General features: G+C 36.2%; 1 pseudogene; it reads right to left on the bottom strand.

Moving 5' to 3' along the window:
• Nucleotides 1-10,083: 10,083 nt before the first annotated feature.
• On the bottom strand, nt 10,084-11,822 carry LOC148691032 (uncharacterized; annotated as a pseudogene).
• Between the last annotated feature and the right edge of the window lie 693 nt (nt 11,823-12,515).

Below are 12,515 nucleotides of genomic sequence, written 5' to 3'. Positions count from 1 at the left end.
AAAAAAAACCTCACTTCAGAATTTCAATGTTGTTAGAAACCTATTTTTCAAAAGGTAATGTTTTGTTTTTTAACAAATTAAAAATTAAAAGATAATGTCAGAAATATTAAGAGGAGTTTTGATACAGGAGCATATTTTTTTAATTTCTTGAATTAAATATATGCTTCTTTTAAAATTTGATGAAACATTCTTCTTACAATTAAGATGTCATTTATTTTATAAGTAACATCTTTTTAATGCTATATTACACGATTTGTCATATGATGTAACTTTAATTAATTAATAATTATCATGTTAATATCCAAAATCTCCTCAAATGTAGTAGATTAGTTTTAAAAATCTTAACACATCAAACTTGATCTAATTATGCTTCTAATGTGCATTTTATTCCTAACTCCACACCATAAAAGTAACTAACATGCTATCTTCTTCTACAACCATTAGCAATTTTTTTCATGTCATTGCTTATCTCGATCGGCCGATCAAACCTTCTTTCGTTCTCCCTTGTCGGTCATTTTCGTTTCCTTCATATTTCATTTTATGCACACCTCTTGATTTGAGTATCCATATCAAAGGGTATGCTTTTTGTTTTAGCACACTTTTTACCCATCTTTCCATCTTTTTTACGTACCATGGTACATTGGGGAAATAGAATTTAGTGGTACATTTTCTTTTAAAGGATAGTTTGTATTGGGTAGGTTCAATTTAGCATTGGTATTCGTTTCAAACCGATATATTGGTATGTTTTAAGGTCGAATGGGTACGTTTCAATTTAGCATCAATATGTTACAAGTTGTTATTGAACGTTTCAAGGTGAAATGGGTACGTTTCAATTTAGCATCGGTGCATTTCAAGTTGTTATTGGTACGTTTCAAATTGATTTCAATTTAAAATTCACATTTATATATCAAATGCCGAATAACACTAATCTCAGTCCAAAGACTCCAACCTCATCCTTTTTATCAACAACTTTTATATTTCAATAATAATTTTATGATGTGAACAAGCCAACAAAAGGGGTATAAACCCTGACGCCAAAAAAAAAAATTTCAAAATTCAAAGTTTATTGATAATATTGGTGATTTGTTGCACCGGACTATCTCGGACTGGATTAGCTTCAAGGACTAAGCTGGACTGGCTTAGACTAGACTAAACTGGACTAACTTAGTGAAGCGTTTGGTGCAGTATTGGACTAAGAAGCTGGATAATAACAAATTCTAATATTATATTATTTAATATATAAATTATTAATATTTTATTATGATCTTATCTTTTTCTCCATCTTTTCCTACCATTTCCGTCCCACTCTTTTCCTCTTCTCTCATCGTCCCACCTTCTCCCTCTTTTTTTCCTCTTAGACCTCTCAATTCATGTCTCTTACTCATTCCTGGTCAAACTCCTTATTGATTCAAGTCTCTATTTCTCTGTCCTCCCTCCCTCTCTAGATATGCGTTGTTCGAACGGAACCTCACGGCTTCAATTTTCCCGACGAGTTGCAGGTTTCCCGATGTGTTTTCCGGCCAACTCTCATTAAATTGGATGAAGTTAGCACCGCCAAAAAATTCATCACCATCCCTGGACCGAGATCTTAGCTTTGAATGCTCGAATCTGTCATGGATTTGAAGAAGCCCAAACAGGCCGAGACTTCCAGGCCATTTTCCGGCCACATTCGACCACATTTTAGCCTCGATTCAGGTAAAATCGTAATCTTGTCACTCCTAGCTTCAATTTGGTATATTTTATATGAAAGTTGGTTGTGAAATGGATCTGAAAGAGAGTCGGAAAGTTAATGATTGATCTAGGTGACCGGAGATGACGAGGAGTCTGTCGGAAGTGGTCGTTGAGCATGACGAGGACGAGAAAGAGAGGATAGTCTTAGCTAGTCCCATGGTTATTGGGAGGTCTCGCTAAGACCTCTTAGTGAAGGGTTTTGTCCATGCTAGTCCCCTTTAGTCTCATTAATGTTAGTCCCAGCATGGAACAAACACAGTAGCGGACTAATAGCTAGTCCAGTCCAGTCCAACTTAGTGAGGGCAAACAAACGCCCCCTAACAGGATAAAGTGGGAAATCAACTTATAGCATTTTTATTTTAAAAAATAAACTAATGACATGTAAATAAAATAAATTTACAAATGATTAGGTGGATATTAGTTAAACATCATAATCAAATTTTTAAAAGAAACAAATGTTTAATAAAAATTATGTAAAAAAAGAGTGGGAATTCTAATTTTCTCAAATATTAAATTTGGTAAATTAAATGATATAGAAGTTGATTGAATAATTACTTGAGTATAAACGTGTTCATTTTTATTGATGATATATAATTTAATTTGTAAATTTTATCTCTAAATTTAGTCTCCATTAACATTACATTTTTTTAAAAGACGAAGTTGCACCGTGGAATGGCTTCGGCCCATTTAGGAGTCTATTTTATTTAGGTTTTATGGCCTCCACGGTTCACATTTTTCAGATGAGGATCCTCTTTGTGGGGATCTTAGAGATTCTCACATCCTAACCGTTCATCGTATATCGTGCGATTAGTTTTTGTTAGGTACTATTTGTGTTAATTTTAAATAAAAAATTTAAAATAATTTCTGATCACATGATGTATAATGAACGACTAAAATGTGAAAATTCTTATAATCCTCACAATTTGAGTTCAAATTAGATCCAAATCCATATTTCTTTACCAACCATAGATACTTTCTCTATTTTATTTTTTCTTTTGTCCTAATATTTTCTATTTATCAAACTTTGCGTAAAAACGAGGCATAGATTTTTTTTATATTTTATATTTTTTAGAAAACGAGGCATAAATTTTTTATTTTTTTTATTTTTTAGAAAACGACGCATAGATGGCATAATCTAAATTTTCTCCATTCCTGTTTTATTATGTGTCTAGAGTTCTTTTGTTTTTTCTCCAATTTATTTCTTTTAATTCACAATTTTTTTCATTAAATTTTGAATGCAATACCTGGTCCAACAAAGGTGTGACACGAGAGTGTCAAAAAAGTTATATCGCCCCTTTTTTTTTTCGTTTTTAGCCTTTACAACAGTAACTGCAACGATATTCATTATCAAACTAACTCCTCTGGAACTACAAAATCCATCTTTTTGTTACTATCTAGAGGACTATTTCACTCAAAAACGATATGTGCGACATTGAAACGACAGTAAATTTGACAGACGTCCTCTGATAAATGCCGTCTATGACCGTAATTGGACTAGATCCAATTTCCAAATGCGTCCAACTTATTATTTCACCAAAAAATGATAAAGTAATGCTACGAAAATTAAGTTTGTAAATTAAATGATACGAAAGTTAGATTATTAATTAAATATTGATAAACGTGCTTATTTTTTATTGGTGACACATCATTTAGTTTGTAAATTTAATCTATAAATTTAGTCTTTCTAGCCTTAGATGTGTGAAATTGAAAAGAGACAGACGTCAATGGAGAATTTGAAACCACGAAGGCTATCATGTTGAAAAGTGACAAGGAGGTTGGAACGGACCCTCAACCATCAAAATCAAATCACAAGGAAGAGGAATACACCCAACCCACGGCAAGAGTGGAAACACCTTTGCCGGAGGCACCTATTGCTCCTACGCCATCTAATTCAAGTTCATATGGCTAAGGAAGCAAAAAGATGCATTTTGGAGCATTTTGGAGCAAAATTGGACTTGGAATGGATAGCTTATGTTTGGTGCAAAAGGAATGGACGAAATTGAAGGATTCCTAATCCATTGCAGCCACATGCACCCATAATCATTCACACCTTGCAGCCACATGCATTCACTCTTCATAAATCAGCCACATGCACTCATCATCATAACCTAGCTGTCATGTTTCCCCTTTCATCATTCCCTCACATTCTTTAAATCAGCCAACACATGCATCCACCTTTCTCCCATCAGATTTCCAACATTGCACATGCATTCCCCTTACAATTTCAGCCATCCTAGCTGTTTTGCACATGCATTCACTTAACCTAGCTGTCATGTTCCCTCTCCCATCCATTCATCTCCCTATAAAAACCATACACACTTCACACAACATTCATTCATTCTCATTCACTCTTCCATATTCCAGAAATTCGTCAAAACCTCTCCACACCTTTGCAGCAGCCACCAAAACACTTTTCTCTTCCCTATTAATCCAAACACCATTCCCCAAACCATTCACACCACCAAACCTCATCTTAGACCTTGTGCTACAACAACGAGGAAGAGAAGAGTGCCTAAACGTTCATACAATTCAAGTTTGAGTTGTTGGAATGTTTAGGTGTTTCTTTGATTTCAATGTTTAAATTCAATTCTCTTTGTTTTGTACGTATGAGGAATGGAAGAGAAGAGTGCCTAAACGTTCATACAATTCAAGTTTGAGTTGTTGGAATGTTTAGGTGTTTCTTTGATTTCAAAGTTATGAGGAACTAAACCCCCCTTGGTTAGGGGGTGATTCGAAATATATGTTTATGCTTGCATTTTGATTTGATTACTTCTAATTGCGTTTCATAAGTTGTGATTTCAATTTGTTTAACCGTTTGATTGATAACTTATTTATGTATGTTTATTGAGAGTGCACGCTTAATTTTCATGCATGAATATGACGCTAGAATATAAGTGAGTTTCACCTAATAGTTACGAACTTATATTCACAAGTAGTGGAGGTTGCTTATAAACAATCGCGTTAAACGAATTCTTGGCATAAGTTTCATGCAATCCATAGTAACGAATGCCTCGTCAACACTTATAATTTTCATAGAGCTTAATGATTCTTGCTTGTATCTCTTCTATGCATTCATGTTGAGGACTTGTGGGGAATGTTTTGAATTGTCGCATGCATCATCCAATTCAATAACGTTAGGAAGATTTGAAGGTTAATTAGTGCATCACGGTTAACTTGGGGTGTTGAGAATTCATGGTTTATTGAAACGCAATTGGAAATCATTTTATTATGCAAGTATAACATGTGTGGAGATGAACCCCTTAGCTAGCTTCCCATCCATTAAATTCCATCAATTTCATATTTACATTCTGTTTTAAATTGCAATCTGTGCATTTAGCTTAATTTCGTCCAAAACTCAATCCCCCTTTACTTTATTGTCCAATTTAGTTAGAAAGTGTCTTAGTTTATGTTTATAAGTGTTTTGAATCAATTTATTACCCAATTTCGTCCAAAGTAGTCAAAGTGCTCAAAACTGCCCAGATTGTGTTTTTAAGGCAGTTTTGAGTGTTTTGGTGCTGTTTTGAGTCTTTTGGTTTGTTTTAGTGTTTTAAGTGTTTAGTTTTACATTCTTTGAGTTTAGTTTAGTGTTTTAAACTTTATTTTACGTTTTTGAGTCAGTTTCCAAGTGATTTGCAATCCCTCCTAATCCCCGGTTAAGAACGATCCCTACTTATACTTATACTACAATTGACAAAAAGAGGGTTTAATTTATGCGCGTATAATTCTCGCATCAAATTGCCGTCTATGACTGTAATTCGACTAGATCCATTTTCGAAATGCATCTTAATAACATCTAATAGTTGTAGGGTTAGACAATGAAATTGAAGAATTTTGCAAAGCTAATTTTGCATTTGAATGAGCCACTTAGCATTATGTTTTAGTGATATTCTTCTTAATTGGTAAGTAAGAGGTCTTAGGTTTGATTATCTTCAAAGACGAATTTTGACCACATTATTATTAGACCACTTTGAGGCTTAGTCCAATACCGTCCTCTACCTCTACAGTATAGATAATATCATTAAAAAAAAACTGTGCATTTGAAGGATATAATCAAATTTAATAGGGTCACATAAATTTACCACCTTGAAATGCAACAGCAACTTGTTCTCGGAACACTTATTCATTCAATTCATGCATTCCAAATCAACCATCACAGTTCCTCTTCAAATAAAAAAAAAAAAAAAAAGGAAAAAACACAAGTCAACCATCACAGTTCAAGCAAAGGCAAGAAAAAATAAAGGCAAAACCATCAAAAGACAGAAACATGAAGCATTCTGAGTTACAAGTCCTTCCGGCACGGAGTTACGTGTCTTTACGGCACTGTAATATAAAGAGCTTCACAATCTACAGTCTTACACTACATTTTTATCCAGGATAGAAATACGAAAGCAAGCAAAAGGTGGTTTTACAAAGAAAAAGAAAGACGTCAGAGCCGGTGGAAATGACACTATAACGCAAAAGGGCAAAGACCCTGCAAAAAAAATATATAAATATTGTTAGAGCTAGCAGCTCGAGTCTTTCTCCTTCCAATTCCTTGCGCTTGAGCTAGAGAACGTGCTCCAAATCTTTGACTTTGACTAACTGAGAAGGGTGCCTTTGTCCTTCCCAAGCTGCATTCCGAACATTGTATCGCATAGCCTCCCCAGTTTCTCAAACAAAAAGGCAACAGGCATGTCTAACGTCAGAGCGTCAGAAATCATGTCTTGCCAACAGAGAATTTTTGGTTCAAAGAGCTCTGTGCAAGGCGTGCCTTTCATATCACAAAGAACAATTTCAAGCTCTTCAAGGACCATGCTTTTCATGTAAGGATATAAACGGGAAAGAAGTCTTATTTCATTTTTTTAAGGACGAAGAATCAAGCTCTTCAAGGACCATGCTTTTCATGTATGGATATAAAGGGGAAAGAACTAAAGGAGTCTTGTTTAAAAAAAAAAAAAAAAAAAAAAAAAAACAACTAAAGGAGTCTTATTTCATTTTTTGAAAGGATTAAAATCAATATTCAATCTAACACAAAATTTTTATTAAATTTTAATCTTCTTCAAGAATTAAAATTCAAAACCCTCAACTATTTATACTATCGCTCTTCAATCAATTAGAATATGCACAGCTTCTTAAGAGAGTGAACTAGCACTATAAATTAGAGAAAGCTATCATGATGATGTTGTCAGTTCACACGCGGGAAACAGAAGTCCCATCGAAAGTCATGTTTTAAGTTTTGGGTTAGGTTTTGATTCTTTGGTCCAATCCAGGTTTTTTAAGATTTATATAATCAAGCGGATTAATGTTTTTGAGCTCAAAAATTTGACTGAGAAGTCCAATTATATTCAGAATGTTCAATTATTATATGTTCATCACAAACTAAGCTTAAATTTATGCATAGAGTGCAAAGCGAGGGATATACAAATTTATGATCATGTCACGCCAATAAAAATATATTTCATACTACAAATGTACGGAAAATCACTCTAAACCCATGTGAAACCACGCATGTTGATTATGCCAAGTTATATCGAAACAAACTTATAATATTAATACATTATCATTTTATTTGAATCACGTTAAGCACCCGACACGCTTAAGGAGACCCAAGAACCATAATTTTGGGGGTTGCCGATTGGGTTGTGATGATCCATGGGGTCTACGTGGAATTAAAATTTGTATAGATTTTGGACTGCTTGGGAGTGCCCAAATTCAAGTCCACAATTCTAATCTTATGTTGGAAGATTGTGAGAAATAATTTCTTACTTTTTTTTCTTTACAAACAAAATGAGGGCAGTTGATACTAGAAGAGAAAGAAACAATTGTATTTCTTTCTTAGTGAATAAAAAACCACAGAACAACATATGTATACTCGTCAAAATAAAGCTCAGTAACTAATGAAACCTAATAAACTCACTGGCCACAGGCCACAAACCCACCTTCTGACACCTTCCAATCCTAATATCTCCAAATATCAGGGTAGGCACGTGCTTGCTGACATCCGAGGATGACGAAGCCATTAAAAACATGCATACCGATAAAATATTTAATTAGAAAGATATAAACCGATGCAAAATCGTGTTCAGAGCATACAACTACTAAGAATAATATGAAATGATTAATAAGAAAAGATATGAACAATGAAATGATACCTATACTGAGAAGACTCGAGGATAACTAAGCCGAAGTACCCTGACACCGGGATCATGTGCCTCGATCCTAACTCCTGAAGGGGACGCAAAACAGAAAAGGTGAGTGGACCAAAGTTTATAATATTAGTACTAGTAACAGGAAAACATTTTCTTTATGAACATACTAATCCCCTGTTTTGAAAACATATATAATACTACATATAGATTTTATAAAAACCCTAGCATGCCATGAAAACATTTATAAAACATCTGTAAATCATAGTCGCGTTGTACTCAACTAGAGGTATCATAGTCGTCCGAAGGCAGTACCTGTCCATCACTCGAAGGTGAAGCTGAATAACCCGTCCATCACTTGAAGTTGAAGCTATATAAAATAGCATCCATCCACACCGACACTAGCCGTGGCTAGTGAAGCTGTCCGACACCTCTTTCGGCAATGAAGATGGGGGTATATAATAAATCATATCTCACTCCTCCATCATCTATGTCATATGGCCATAGACAATAACCGTGGTGTGCAGATGTGCCGTATGATAACCCACTAGGTAAGTACCAAAACATATCTCAAAATCTCGTATCATAAATCCATGGTAAATCATGTTCATAAATCCATAAAATAAATCATATTTGTAAATCCATGATATAAGGCATATTCGAGATCAATAGAAATCCATATATGCAAATCCCATAATTCATAACCGTTCGTAAATGTAATTTCAATATAATCATGAATATTCCGTAAAAGCAATTAAACCATGAAGCCTATATAAACCATAATTATATAAATCCGGAAAACATAATATAAAATGTATTAAATGCATTGTAGGCAAATATTTTTTAAAAATATTTAGGTTATGAAGGGGTCCACTCACTAGTTTTTCCATTGCCCGAAGCCGCTTGAACTATCGAGGATGTAATCCTTTCCCGCTAACGCACCTAAACACAAATAAGGACCTTTTAGTAAAACTATACTAAAACGTTACAATTTGGGAAAATGGATGGCGGATTTGGGTTGAACCTCGGGTTTTCCTCCACGCGCCGCCGTGTGTAACGGTCAGCCGCCCCGACTCACCGGAAAATCCAACAACTCCAAAAATTCTCAAATTTTACAGGAATGAAGATCTCGATGAGAGGAATAACTTTCATACCTGCGACTAAGGCCAATTTAACCGGGAAAAGCCCTAACTTCACTAGAATCCGTCAGAAACCCTATAAAGGGTGTGTCTTAATTCATCCTCAAATCGACTTCGACGCTCCAACTAATGATTGGGCATTGTTCCTAAGCTTAAGGGAAGTACATTGATGGTGGAAATTAAACAGAATCATTGCAAGAATGGCAGATCGCTGCCATGAGACCCTCGGTGCCATCGTGCGTCTTCTTCACAAAACTAGGACCAAAACCCATCAATAAAGGGTGGAAATTGAATAGGGAAGAACCAGTGAAAATTGCCTGAAAAACGATGGAAAATCGCCAGATATAGCTTCGGATCAACTGGGTCGCCCAGGTTGGCTGAGGGGTAACCGGGTCAAGGGTGATCCAGTGCATCCCCTCTTTCTCCTTTCCCCTCATTTATTCTGTCCCCCATTGGTCACTCCCTTCTCTCTATTCTCCTGATTGGCTTTCACCTCTTCCTCATTTCTCTCATTTATCTACCATCTCCACCGCCTAACTTTTCTTTCCTTTAATTTGGGCCACACACGTGGGTTTTCAGATTTTGCTCAAAAAATCTGGAGCATTCCAGAAACTAATAAATTTACAATTTTGTCCTCGACTTCATTCGTTAATAACTCATTCATTATAACTCCAAATTGTGTTCTGTTTGCGCCCACGCGTTCGTAGCAATGAGTACTACAAGGATACGCCAAGAAAATGGATCTTACGTGACTTGATAAGACGGTCAACAAAAATCAATGCATTTACCTTGAAGGGTATTTTTCAAATTTTACATTTTAAAATTATAAAAACTGTAGTTTTTTTGGGACAGGTCGTTACACCTTCAATTTCAAATCGTTGAAAGATTGAGAGGGGCAGAGAATGAGAAATTGTTGAAAGATGAGAGAGGCAGAGAAGAAGAACAATTGGGTGGGGTTTGGTAACTGGTAGTTGGTTTGTTTTTTAATTGGGAATTGCTAGCCAGACTCATTAGCAAAGCAAGTCTAGCAAGACTCGCTGGACAGCAGTGTTAGACACGTTGCACTTCCATCCTATCTTCAAAACAAGTTAGGACCTGCATCATTAAAAATACAAAAATAATAATAAAAGTGGTCATGAAATGACATAACCTTTCAATTGATGATGAGACTCACTTTTTAAAGAAAACAAAATATAAAAATAAAAATTGACTTGGAGAACTCAAAAGATCAAGATTGAAGATGAGAAATACGGATGAGAATCCGGATTTTTTTTTGTGAAAATTCAAGAGATTTATTAATTGTGTGTAGGGCTGGGCACGGGCCGGGCCGGGCCCAATTTTGAAGGGACCGGACTGGACCTAGGTTCAAAGGGAACGGGGCGGGTCGGGCCGGGGATTACATTTTTTAATATAAGAACCGGACATTACCCGGCCCGGTTGAAACGGGCCGGTTCGGGCCGGGTCCACGGGTCCCTTTTTTTTTTTTTTTTTTTTTGGTTGTTTGAAAGAAAAAAAAAATTGTACAGATTCACAGATTGCAAATAATCAATCAAAAAGCTTATGCAATAAGACAGTGGTTCCACATTGAAACATGTTTACGAGAAGCTGTCAACTCCTGATCTAATTTTTCGAAAAATGTTTCATACCTCACTTTCCTCACTGGTTCCGGATGCAAGTGTTTCAAGTACTCTGATTCTTGACTGGTATTTCTCTTCACGAGCCTTGGGGAGCGCTTACCAGAGTTTCATTTTCGACATGAAAGCAAGCAACTTATACTTGCAGACTGTAACAACATATACAACTATTCTGCTATAATTTCTTAGCCCAATTGTAGTGTTCTGATGAAGACCAACAATTCTTCTCTGAAACAACAGTAATAAGAATATCTTGTCAGCCTAATCCAAGAACGGAAACAAACATCTCACAAACAATATATAACGATTCAGAACAAGACACATAACCTTGATTAACTCCACAATCATTACAGTCTTGTTGATGGCTCTTCCCATGGCCTTGAACACAAATTCATCCGATCCTTTTTCCTGCAAGGATGCAGCACAAGCAGATAAAGAAAACCTAAGGTATTGTAATAACTAATATAGGTCTAAAATAACCTAAATTACATCCGAAGTCTCTTGGATAAGCAAAATCTAAGGTGCTGTATCAAGTAATATAGGTTTATCAAAACCTAACATAAATCCGAAATCTCTATTCAATCTTTATTCATTCATCCCTACGCATTCTCAAACTTCCATACGCATTATATACTACCATATAATCGCATACGAGCAGAAAATCAACAGCAGCACGTAAACACACAAGATTAACATCAGGGTTTGAATTTGTTTCATCATAATACACAACAAAATTTCATTATTTTCAATTTTTTTTTTTCAATTCTATGCATCCGAAAGCAGAAATTAAACACAAAAAATGGAAGAAAAAAAATAGAGGAGAGGGAGAGAGAGACCTGAAGCAGGGTCATGGCGTAGGTGATGTTTGCGCATCCTGCCCTGACTGGTAATCCTAATCTCGTTCTCATCGATAGGCGTTTCCACTCTCGGCTTCTCCACTCTCTGGTAACGATCCATCTCTTCCGCCCTACAATTTTTTAAAAGCACAGAATTAATCATCTCCAAAAAAACCAAAAGAAAATTTAAATTAAACAATCACGCTATACAAATTCCAGGACAAACAAAACAAAACCAGGTCCCAAACGCACAGCTCAACACAAACAACAAAATCAAAAAATTTCTCGGGAAAACAGATTCTCGGAAACCAAACAGAAGCTAAGGAGGCGGAACATGCAGAATCGAGAGGGGAGAGAAGGAAACGGAGGGGATGATCTGGACGGAGTGAGGTCTGACTCTGAGACGATCGAGCGAGGTCTGAGACGAGAGAGGAGACGAGATTTGGGGAGTGGGGTGTCAAGTTGAGTCAGTCGACTGTGGGTGTGGGAGTCTGGCAGGCAGAGACAGAGTGATCAGATTAAATCAACGCAACTTTGGAAGGTGGAAACGGTTCGGGTCGGGGACCCGTTTCCTCAGCAATTAGGACCCGTCCCGCCCCGCAAATGACATGGACCCGACCCGCCCCGCCCCGTTTTAAAATTTTAAAAACAGGACCCGTCCCGTACCCGCCCCGAATCGCTTGGACCCGCCCCGAACCGCGGGTCCAGGCCCCGTTTGCCCAGCCCTAATTGTGTGTACGTTCGTTGTAAATTATGTGATTAATTTTTATCAGGTATTATTTAGATTTAATTTTAAATATAAAATATAAAATAATTTATAACCGTACGACGTATAATAAATAGAGTAATTAGACGATCCGAGATCCTTACCAAAAAAAAAAAAAAAAAAAAGGAGAAGAGCCGATTTCGAGAAATACCGAGACATAGCTAAATGAAGGATATTTTTGCTAACGTGGGGCAGCAAAAGGAATTTGCCTAGTCAACTAGGCCTTTGGAGCTGTTATACTCGACGTTGAAACTTTGCAACCGTCACTTTTGCTTCTCACTTTC

Source organism: Pyrus communis, chromosome 15 (genome assembly GCF_041283825.1).
Source record: "Pyrus communis isolate YQ-2024b chromosome 15, ASM4128382v1, whole genome shotgun sequence".
Lineage (NCBI taxonomy): Eukaryota > Viridiplantae > Streptophyta > Magnoliopsida > Rosales > Rosaceae > Pyrus > Pyrus communis.
Note: the sequence above shows the minus strand (reverse complement) of the source record. Positions and strands in the feature narration are given on the sequence as shown.